General features: G+C 34.4%; 1 pseudogene; it reads left to right on the top strand.

Moving 5' to 3' along the window:
- Positions 1–4,158: 4,158 nt before the first annotated feature.
- LOC105762264 (uncharacterized) lies at positions 4,159–10,891 on the top strand (annotated as a pseudogene).
- Positions 10,892–11,691: the final 800 nt, after the last annotated feature.

The following is an 11,691-nucleotide window of genomic DNA, read 5'->3' as shown; positions in this document are numbered from 1 at the left end:
CAATCTAGTTCACTAACAACTTCAATAAATTCAAGCATGCTTAAAAATACAACGGAAATTATTATTTTATTTTATTTTTATACGCCAATGTTATCCATTAGAAAAAGTTCTGCTAAATACGCTACTACTAAGTAATCGCTTGCTGTAAATGGCTATCCGCCAAATCAATATAGAAGATGGTTAGCCATATCTACGAACTTATTTTGTACACCATGACCAATTCGTTTAAACATGTTCCTCACATTGGCCCGCCATTAGAAAATATGCCAACTATTGAATTTACTTATTGCAGATATTATTTCCCCTAAACTATTTGTCTAACATTGTATTTGTAAGGTCCGCCATTTAACCTAAATAACTTAACATACGATACATGGATATATTTCCATTCCAAAGCACTAGTCTCTGACAAACACTCAAACAAGCATCATGAATGAATATACATATATATATCTTTAAATATCATCATCATTCATATTGCATTCATTGACACAAAATAGACCTTTATGCCACTTAAACCTTATATACATGCCACTTGACCTAGTGTAGAGTTTTAAAATAAATCTCTTGAAACAAAATTTGGATAGCATAAGTCGTGAATTGATTTGTTTGTCGAGTTCTGCCAAAATGCAACAACAAATAACAAGGAAAGAATAAACGGAGTATGCATTAAAATGCTTAGTAAGTTCATAGGTTTTTAAAATATTAAACTCATCTTTCAGAACATTCATAAACATAAATATAACTTAACTAAAATTTATTATCTTGTCAACATATTCCACATGTGCAAGGTGAGAATATTATTTGAGATATAAAACATTTTTCCATTCGTACAACCATTACCACCAACCTTTCCATTCAGAAACATTCAGCTCGATGAACCCACAAGAATAGAAGAGGTACGCGGGTAACCATCTAATAACACGCCAGTTTGCTCAAAAGAGCTTAAATTTGGAAATCCACAACAAATACAATATTCCAGAAAACTTCAATAAGCTCCCTTCATCTTCTACACATCTCTCTTCTATCCCATATAGCGTATAAATACCTCTATTGGCATGCCAATTGTATCCTTAGTTCATTCGGGTTCCATAAACATAACAAAACTTTTTTTTTTTTCTGATCAACACCTTATCAATACAATTTTACTAACATTTTCCATTTACATTCACATTCAAACATATCATAAATGAACATAACAACACCATATGAATTTACCTGATACAACAACAAAATAAAATATCAGAGACTATAGTTTTCCTTTTCCTCTGTTATCAACGGGTTGATTGGTTCTTGATCTAAACGTTAACACATTCATTTAATCAGTTACAACTTTTCAACTTTAACAATTTTTGGAATTAGACATGCAAGTTAACTAAATCGAGTTACAAGGATCATAAAAATATAATATTCTTACAAAATAGACTTCAAATTCACTTACATGCAAGGTCAATTACTTAAGAATGCTTAAAGCTTTTTTCTTCAGAGAACAATGCTTTCGGTGGAGGAAGATGAAAGTGAGATTCTCTTTCCATCCACTACCATCTATATCACCAAACATTATAATTTTCATCATTCAATGAAAATTAACAAGTGTCTATACCATACATTGACACAACCGGCAAAAACATACAAGAGTGGTTATTTGTCACCTCAAACCTTAATCAATTACTATAAAATTAATTAACTAATTCTTATGATTTAGTCCATACACATCATTTCTAACCTGCTAACAGAATTTATCAATTAACAATCAATAAAACACTATAACAGGATTGTAAATATTAATAAATAATATTTACTGAGTCCATCATCGGATTCATGGTCCCAGAGCTACTATTTCTGACACTGTTGTAAATCGGGCCGTTACAAACTACATAATTCATTTATGTCGTAGTTTACATTTATGTGGTGTGGATGTGCGATTTAGCTTAGATGAACCTTGTTGAGGTGAGTTTGTTGGTTAGAATTAAGTCGCTCTCATTGTTAATGCTGCTAATAAGTTAAATCTTGGACGCTAAGTTACAGAGTTATTTATCGGTTCGGGAAATAATTTCAAACGAGCTACCTCTTAGTTACCGAACAAGTAATGAGAGATTGGTTGTCCGGTGCTGAGTCGGCAACTAGAGTTAATTTATTAAAGGCATTAAAGTTATCTTTGCGTCGATGATTGAATTTATGAATCAAATAAAGATTTTACATTTGGCTAGAATTTCTTCTCGTCGATTTTATTTTCTTTTATTTTATGATCTCCTTTTACTTTATTTTAATTTTAAAACCCCCTTTTATATATATAAAATTATCATCGATTCCTATAAATGTGATCTTACTTGCAACTATCTACTTGTTTATATTTTCAAGTAGTTTTTTTATTTTTGTATATCTCAATAGCCTAACATTGAATTTTCTTTATATTTTATTTCCTTTTTAGTCCCCAAAAGTATTTTAGTTTTTCGAATACCAAAAAAGAGAGGGAAGAAAATAAAGGAAAAGAAAAAGCTAAAAATAAAAAAAAGTGGAATTTGTGGGCTAACCCATGAAGAAAGATTTCAAAAGATTTGATCATCTAGAAATATTTTAGTTTTTTGAACATTGAAGAACAATACTCTCATCACTAAGTTCACCCCTATGAACTCAACAAGTAAAACAACAACACAATAGATTTTACTAATAACTTGCACTCTAAGAAAAGTTCTCTAATTTGAACAAGATAAGTGTTAAAAACTCTCCGTATTCAAACCTATACAAGTCTCTTCCTTAAATAGATTTTTATTTGAGGCTTGCTAACATAGAAGATCTATAACAATTCCATTAAAATAGCAACATAATAAATTGTTTACAATATAATAATAGAGAATAAACCAATCATGGACTCTTGGCAGCTAATCACGTATAGTTCCAATCCAATCCAAATCTCCATTTTATAAGAGATTGACTTGGGTGACAATTCGATCCAATTTTTAATATGAGATTCCCAAATAATATGACTTTCATTGTTGGACTAAATATCCTTTATATTATCAACACAATTCGTTCAAACTATTCAATAAATTGTCAATACTCAAATATGTAAACTGTCACTTAACAATTCCAGTGCTAGAGAAGTGGATACTTCCCTAACAACCATACCTACTATTAATGACATTTTCATGTTGTTCCCGCACATAGAAGATCTTTTTCGGAATTGCTGTTGTCAATACAAAATCTGCTGGTTGATGGTCTGCATGCTTCTATATTTTAACCATGATTCTATATGAATGATAAAATAAAAAGGAAAACCTAGCTTGTTGTTCTAATTTTGAACATTTATGAATCATAATCAGGAAGAAGGCAACTTCAAGAGTTTGGGACTTTTTAGAGTAAAATATTGTAGGAATCTCAAGTACTAGATTTTAAATACTTATGGCCATGTCCAAAAAATAGTTATCCCCTGTTAGGATTTTATCCATGATGATATTTCTTTCAAATGAACTAATTAACTGGTGGGAATATTATATTGGGTCATATAGTAAAGTCAACTTGCTTCGGTCAATTGCTCCTAAAGAATTGGTTTCTCCCTGTTGTTTGTGTCCATTTTTGAAGGTGTTGTCATACATTTCACCCAATCTTTGTTTTTCTCAGGCTCCATTGTGTCTTAAGCAGGATACAAACATTTATTGCCTTCATCTAATACTACATGGAAACATCAGTTTCCCATCATTATACGAAGATGTTGGGTGCCACTGATATGAAATCTTCTCTGTTGCTTCACTAGAATATTTGAAATTTAAAATTAAAAAAAATTCAACTCTTCCTCCAAATATTTTGGAGTGAGTAGAAATAGTGTTAAGTTACTATTTTATGCTTATAAGGTTCCATTAAGAAAATTATGTATTAAGGAAAAATTGCAGATCATTATTACTGTCCATTCCATTATTCAAAGTTCTTTATGAAAGGCTTATATTGTATTAATTTGAAAATTCAAGGAGCAGATTCTACAAATTAACAAATTTATGCTTCATGTAGAAATGTAGGGAATCTGGAAGGAGTGGAATGGATTTTCCTTCATATTCTTATATCTCTATAATTTCCTCTATTATGTAGTCTCCAACTTTTTGTTTTACTGGTTAACCTTTCTGTTCTGCATTAGCATAGAGTATTTGTATTTTATTTGCTAAAATGGGCACAAAAGGTTACTTGTAATAGGAGTTAATGACCTTTTCAATTTGTTGTTGCCTCTATTGTTATTGAAATTGCAAGTTAGATTCATTTGATACTGAAAGCTCATTGAATTACTACCACAGAGATGACCTCAACTTTGTACCCGATGTGCTAAAATCATCATGCCACTATATTGACATGGTAAAAGCTATTAGTAAACAGATGAGATTAGGCCGTTGACTCCATTGGTGTTCACTAAATGTAACTCGACTCTTGGAATTCCAGCCTGTTCAGAGAGACATAGAAAGGGCACAAATTCCTGCAATTAGTTCATCATTGCTACCTGTGGCTTCTGCAGAAATATGTTGAGATAAAGAATGAGACTGCTGATGGTGGAAAGCCGGAAGAGAAGGAAGTTGCTGAAAATTCAGGTCATCATGATATTGAGATTACAGAGTCTGCTAACATGTTGGATTTGGTGGCTGGAACAGAAATCCCATATCTGAGTTCTGAAGGGTCAGCTGAAACAATGCAAATGGGTTCAGACTTCAGTCTTTCATAACTTTTTAAACAGGGGTCTATTAAGTACTAAACCAATCTGAGATTCCAGGAAACGTGCAGCTCTAGAAGACAGTTCTTTACTATCTAACGATTTAGAAGCTAAGCAAGCTAGCATGACAAGTTAGCATCTCAGAGAACTCCTTGTGTGATAAGTGCAAAAAGTGGTGATGCATCACAAATACAGCCTGGGATCAGCTACGTGACTTATTATAGTTTGCCTAAACTGCCTCATTAGTTGTAGAATGTTAATGCGTAAACCATCAGAAAAGACAAATAAAGACTCCTAGAATCTGTGCAGATGATAATTGCAAAGCAGATGAAAGTTATTATGGAGAAACCCAACAGATTTCATTGGCCGGATATTCATAATCTATACATAGATGCTCGCAAAGAAAATTGTGGGTGGTGCTTCTCCTGTTGATATCCAATGGATAATATAGATTAGCTCCATTGTGTCTTAAGCAGGATACAAACATTTATTGCCTTCATCTAATACTACATGGAAACATCAGTTTCCCATCATTATACTGAAGATGTTGGGTGCCACTGATATGAAATCTTCTCTGTTGCTTCACTAGAATATTTGAAATTTAAAATTAAAAAATTCAACTCTTCCTCCAAATATTTTGGAGTGAGTAGGAAATAGTGTTAAGTTACTATTTTATGCTTATAAGGTTCCATTAAGAAAATTATGGTTAAGGAAAAATTGCAGATCATTATTACTGTCCATTCCATTATTCAAAGTTCTTTATGAAAGGCTTATATTGTATTAATTTGAAAATTCAAGGGAGCAGATTCTACAAATTAACAAATTTATGCTTCATGTAGAAATGTAGGGAATCTGGAAGGAGTGGAATGGATTTTCCTTCATATTCCTTATCTTCTATAATTTCCTCTATTATGTAGTCTCCAACTTTTTGTTTTACTGGTTAACCTTTCTGTTCTGCATTAGCATAGAGTATTTGTATTTTATTTGCTAAAATGGGCACAAAAGGTTACTTGTGTACAGGTTAATGACCTTTTCAATTTGTTGTTGCCTCTATTGTTATTGAAATTGCAAGTTAGATTCATTTGATACTGAAAGCTCATTGAATTACTACCACAGAGATGACCTCAACTTTGTACCCGATGTGCTAAAATCATCATGCCACTATAATGACATGGTAAAAGCTATTAGCAAGCAGTGGGATGAAGCCGTTGGCTCCATTGGTGTGCTAGTATTAACTTCGACTCTTGGAATTCAGCCTGTTCAGAGACACTTAGAAAGGGCCAAATTCCTACTGTTAGTTCATCCTTGCCACCTGTGGCTTCTGCAGAAATATGTGAGATAAAGAATGAGACTGCTGATGGTGGAAAGCCGGAAGAGAAGGAAGTTGCTGAAAATTCCGGTCATCTTGATATTGAGATTACAGAGTCTGCTAACATGTTGGATTTGGTGGCTGGAACAGAAATCCCATATCTGAGTTCTGAAGGGTCAGCTGAAACAATGCAAATGGGTTCAGACTTCAGTCTTTCATAACTTTCAGAAACAGGGGTCTATTAAGTACTCAAACCAATCTGAGATTCCAGGGAAACGTGCAGCTCTAGAAGACAGTTCTTTACTATCTAACGATTTAGAAGCTAAGCAAGCTAGCATGACAAAGTTAGCATCTCAGAGAACTCCTTGTGTGATAAGTGCAAAAAGTGGTGATGCATCACAAATACAGCCTGGGATCAGCTACGTGACTTATTATAGTTTTGCCTAAACTGCCTCATTAGTTGTAGAATGTTAATGCGTAAACCATCAGAAAAGACAAATAAAGACTCCCTAGAATCTGTGCAGATGATAATTGCAAAGCAGATGAAAGTTATTATGGAGAAACCCAACAGATTTCATTGGCCGGATATTCATAATCTATACATAGATGCTCGCAAAGAAAATTGTGGGTGGTGCTTCTCCTGTTGATATCCAATGGATAATATAGATTACTTGTTTAAAATTACTTCAGGTTCTATTCAGGAAGTTTCAAAAAGTGAGATGGTTGACCTTCAGTCCAAGTGGAATAAGAAGGGCCATCTTATAGATGTGATATGTCATATATTTGCCATTGAAAATCGTTTGCATGGGCTTCTGTCAGGTCCATGGCTGAATCCACAATACATGAAGATCTGGCATAAAAGCATTGTCAAGGAATTTGCTATTGCATCTGTTAAACAATTATTGCTAACGGTAATTACTTTCTATTTATTTCAGGCAAATTTATAAAGTTTTATGAATTTGGTTTTTAGGGCTTTAACGTAGCAGTTTATATGGCATCACTCTAATATCTAACTGATCGAACCTACAACCAGTCTGTTTTAGATGTTGCTGCTGAGTGTAACTCAGCCTCTTTAAGATCTTCACTCGCTCTCTCTCACACACACACACACACACGCAAAATGCTGATTGCTGTGAAATGAAATTTGTTAAAGTCGGTTTGTGTTGGGTTTGTTTTTGACTTTTTGGACGGTTTTCCACTTAGATCAGTGATATTTTGAAGTTAAATTAGGTGGGGTTAGGTTGATCAGGTATTTTTGTTTCTATTCTTTTCCTCATTATTATGTGAAAGGAAATACTAATCAGGTTCTAATAGTTTGGGTTTTGGGCTAGGATCAAGTTTGAACCTTTTAAGTTTTTTAGTGAATTCTGATCGGGTTCAGTCTAGATTCTTAGAAGGTTAGATGGGCTATTTTTGGTTGTTAGGTTTTGCCACTCAGCTTCTCACCTCAGCTCTTTGAATGGGTTAGTTGATCTAGTTACTAGTCACTTATCAACAATAACCACTTCCAAGAATATAACTTTGGCCAGTGATCTAGATTATACTACTTAGAGCTTACTCTCTATCTTTTCTGATATTCTTAATCCCACAATGGGCATACAGTTAGAGGCAAATCTGCATCATCTTGCTCTTTCAACAGACTGGACAAAACATGTGGATTCTGCTGGCACTATGGGTTCAGCTTCTCATATTGTGATTGCTTCAAGTCGTGGATCTGCCAAGCATGCGATTGCAAGAAAAGGGGCAGCTTCAATGATGGTGAAAGTAACCCTACTTCTAATCCTGTTGTAAGACCATGTATTTGTTGGTGGAAGGGTGGCATGGTTTCTCGTTAGTTGTTCAACTGAAAGGTTTTGCCGCGCTCATTGGTTTCCAAGGCTGCTTGGCAAGGTCTGCATTTTCCCTCTTGTCCTTCTAAGCTTTCTTGTTGGATATATATATATATATATATATATATATATATATATATATATATATAAAACAATGATTCTGGATTTCTTTGAAGATTAAATTCTGCAGCTGGAGGCAAAAAGATACCCGGCATACTGTATCCTGAGAGTTCAGACTTGGCAAAGAGAAGCAAATCTGTTGCATGGCGAGCTGTTGTTGAGTCATCAACTAGTGGAAAAAAAGAATAAAAATCAGGCTTACTGGTTGTGTTTCCTGGGAAAGATGACAGAATTAAAAGATGGAACGATTGGGAGTTGAGGCTGTTAAGAGATAAAGATATGGAGAAGGTGGCCGGGTTGAAGAGAGAGACAGCGTGGTGTTTCTAATCGTTTCTAGTTTCATGGTATTGGAGGAAAGTTATAACGGAACTGAACTGTTGTTTCTAAGATTCCGTCTCAAATATGATGTCAATCTTATCCTTATTTTCACAAAACTAATAACCAGGAAGACTGAGAAGGAAGGTGCTTAAAAGATATGTTGTGTTAGTTATTAGAGCATAATAGTGCTTTGCTGGTGTTATTTTTTGGTCAGATTCGCTGGTGTTGATAAATCAGTACCCTTTCACAAGATAATGGCATTGACTGAATTCGGGATGGATCGTTTCTTCGGGAGTAGAACTTTTTAGTTTACCCAATCTTGTTTCAGCACTAGTAAGAGAAATGGTAGAGAACTTCTAAAGTTCTTTTTTTATCTGAACTAGAGATAGTTTTTTGGTTTGAATAGATGTTCAGCATACTTATTTTCATACTTAATAGTTCTTTACTGTTTTCTTTGAATTAACTATGTTTTTGACTTTGTTTCTTTTATCAAATTGGCAGGGAAGCTGTTTGCTGTCAGTATTGTAAGGGTAAGTGGTGCTCTTCTGTACCAAAGTGCCTTTGTCTTGTGCTTAAAGTCTTGATTTGTTGTTACTAAGTTATGCTCTGTGTGCTTGATGGTATTTACTTTCATGAGTCTATCTTCACATGTGGTTTCCTTCACATAATATTTCACATTTCTGATTAGTTTGTTATAATTCCAGGATTTTTTTCGTAAGAGGCATGTTAGAAAATCTGCTGTAGCAATCATTGCTGAGTACACATATACATGGCATCGATGCCAGGGTGGCAAGTTGAATGTCAATGCAAAAAGAGGGGGAAATGTCACCAAAAGAGGAAAGGGTGATTCAAAGGGGCAAAAGACCAGCACAAAAAGTACAAAAAATAAAAACTGCAACAGAAGTGTAAAAGAGCCAATGAAAAATCACTGGCAGTACGAATGTCACTGCGGGTACGGAAGGATAAAAAGGTTGCTGCTGCTGTGCCACTGCGCCGTTCACCTGGGAAAGTAAAATACATTTTTTTGCAAAAGAAAAAGCATGGTAGGTGCAAGAAAGGCAAAAAGAAACCAAAGAAGAAAGCACCTTAGAAGATAAAGAAAAGTATTTGGAAGAAGAAGAGAACAAGGGCTTACCATAGTTACTGGCTTGATGGTCTTGGGTTGTCGTCTAGTAAGCCAGATGATGAACGGGTGATGCAATTTCAAAGAAAAATGCTTTTTGCTCTATCTGAAAATATGTCTGTCTCCCCTTATCAACCCAGATGTCTTCTTTCTTGTGAATCAGGATATGCATCTAATTCAAACTCTGTTGCATGTGAAATTTGAGAAGGTAATAAACTTTTAGCATTTTTATCAGTTCTCATTGTAGGCTACTGCCTATCATAAACAACGACGGTCGATGATTGAAAATTTCCTTCTTTATAATTAACTGTTTCCTAATATTCATTTAAATTAATTTATGCAGAATGGTTTCATGGGGATGCTTATGGACTTAATTCATAGAACAAAATCAATATTATTGGATTTAGGTGTCATGTCTGCCGTAAGACAACCCCTCCTGTCTGTCCCAATATGGTGGCAACAAGAGTTGATGAATCTCAAATGGCTGAGATGCAAAATGGAGTTAGGACTTAGGACCGAATTCTCTGAGGAAGTACATGGGGCCCTCTCTCCATGTCATGTTAATTAAAAAGGTCTCCCAAGTAAAACTGTCTAGGTTCATGGGCAGACTGGTGCTTGCATAAGGAGCAATTTAGTTACCAGTTTGGATAAATGTCAGTCCCATCTAGGAATATAAAGTGGAATCGAATGGGATGACTTTACTTAATGAGAAGCGTAGTATAGATGTATGAAAAACTTTTGACTTTGAATTGAAACCATATTCACTAACATTAACTTCTGATAAGAAAGTTATGTTGCAAGATAATAGAATCAATACAGGACATGCTGCTCCTGCAACTATGGCTGATGAGGCAGAGCGGCATTCAGATGATGTTCTGCAGTTTTTTTTTTGTTGTTGTTGAAACTTAAATTGGAATCCTTGAATCATGTCAGGTACCTGGATGATTGGTGATCACAACAACCATTCCAAGGTCAGTAGCAGATGGGAGCCTCTGCCGAGTTGCATCCAGATAAGTTAGCATATCTGTTGAATTGGTAGATGAAGAAAAAACAAATTAGGGTAGATTTACAGTCTAACATTTAATTGGTGTGACAAGACTGGGATTAAGCGGTAGGGATTGGACTTGTTTGTAGGACTAGAGTTGCATGTAAATTTTCTAATGTTGAAGTCATGGAAGATTTTTAAAGGGTACATTGGAATGATTCATTTCCAATAGGAAAAAAAAGGAGTTCATCTGATCCAATGAGTCAAACGATGCAGTGAGTGATCCATATAAAGATTGCTTTGCTTAATTTATTGGTTTTTGAAGGTTGAAAAGAGAGACCGGCATGAAACCAGTATTGATGACATTATTTGTTCCTCAACTGATTGGTTGGCCTGCCCTTAGAATGCAGATGGTTGTAACTACCTTCTCTTTTTTACTAAACCATTAGTCACTTTTAATTTACGTTTTAAAATTATAACATGGTGACAATGGTTTTTTCTTTTGTTAATATATGGTCATAGTCACTGATATTAACAATTTGTTATGTTTTTAATTTGATTTACTCTTAATAATATTTTTTGGATAAGTATTTGATACATTAATGATCTATTATATTATTTTAAGAAGAAATGTAAATTTATTGTGTCTTAACCAACATAGTAAACCAAAGTTAACCCAATATAATTAGCATTTCTAAGCGAAGGGAGAAGAAGGTAGCGATGTGGCGTAAAACTTGTGGTTCCCATGATTAGCCTTAATAGCTTTAAACAAAATGTTGCATTGACCTACCCCAAAATCCCATGGATTTGTTTAAAAAAATGCTTTTTTATCTAATATATATACTAAATAATATAGAGACATAAAATTGAAAGTAGTCTTTGTTGTCATAGTTAAATGGTTAACACTTTTTCACTATAATACTAGGACACGTGGAGAACAAATCAATATATAAATTTTATGTTTGTTTTACAGTTCATGTTCAAGGTTCGTGACTGTCTCTCCTAACAATATCGTCTCCAAGATTTGAACTTGAATCCCACCCTTAAGAGTGTAGTATGCTATACGTTAAAAATTGAAAAGGGAGGAGGTTTGAAGGGTTTTGGGGGTTAATAGGAATCTAAACCTGGAAAATTACCTTGGTCTCCCCTCAATGGTGGGGTGTAACAAACAGAGGGCTTTTAAGGAACTTAAAGAAAAGATAATTAAAAGAGTCTCAAGTTTGAGCTCAAGATTACTTTCCATAGGGGGGAGGGAGGTCCTTATCAGAGCTGTATTCCAGGCTATTCCACTGTATGCTATGAATTGTTTTCTGTTAC

This window comes from Gossypium raimondii, chromosome 7 (assembly GCF_025698545.1).
Source record: "Gossypium raimondii isolate GPD5lz chromosome 7, ASM2569854v1, whole genome shotgun sequence".
Taxonomy (NCBI): Eukaryota; Viridiplantae; Streptophyta; class Magnoliopsida; order Malvales; family Malvaceae; genus Gossypium; species Gossypium raimondii.
The sequence above is the reverse complement of the archived record's forward strand: the minus strand, read 5'-3'. Positions and strand labels throughout refer to the sequence as shown.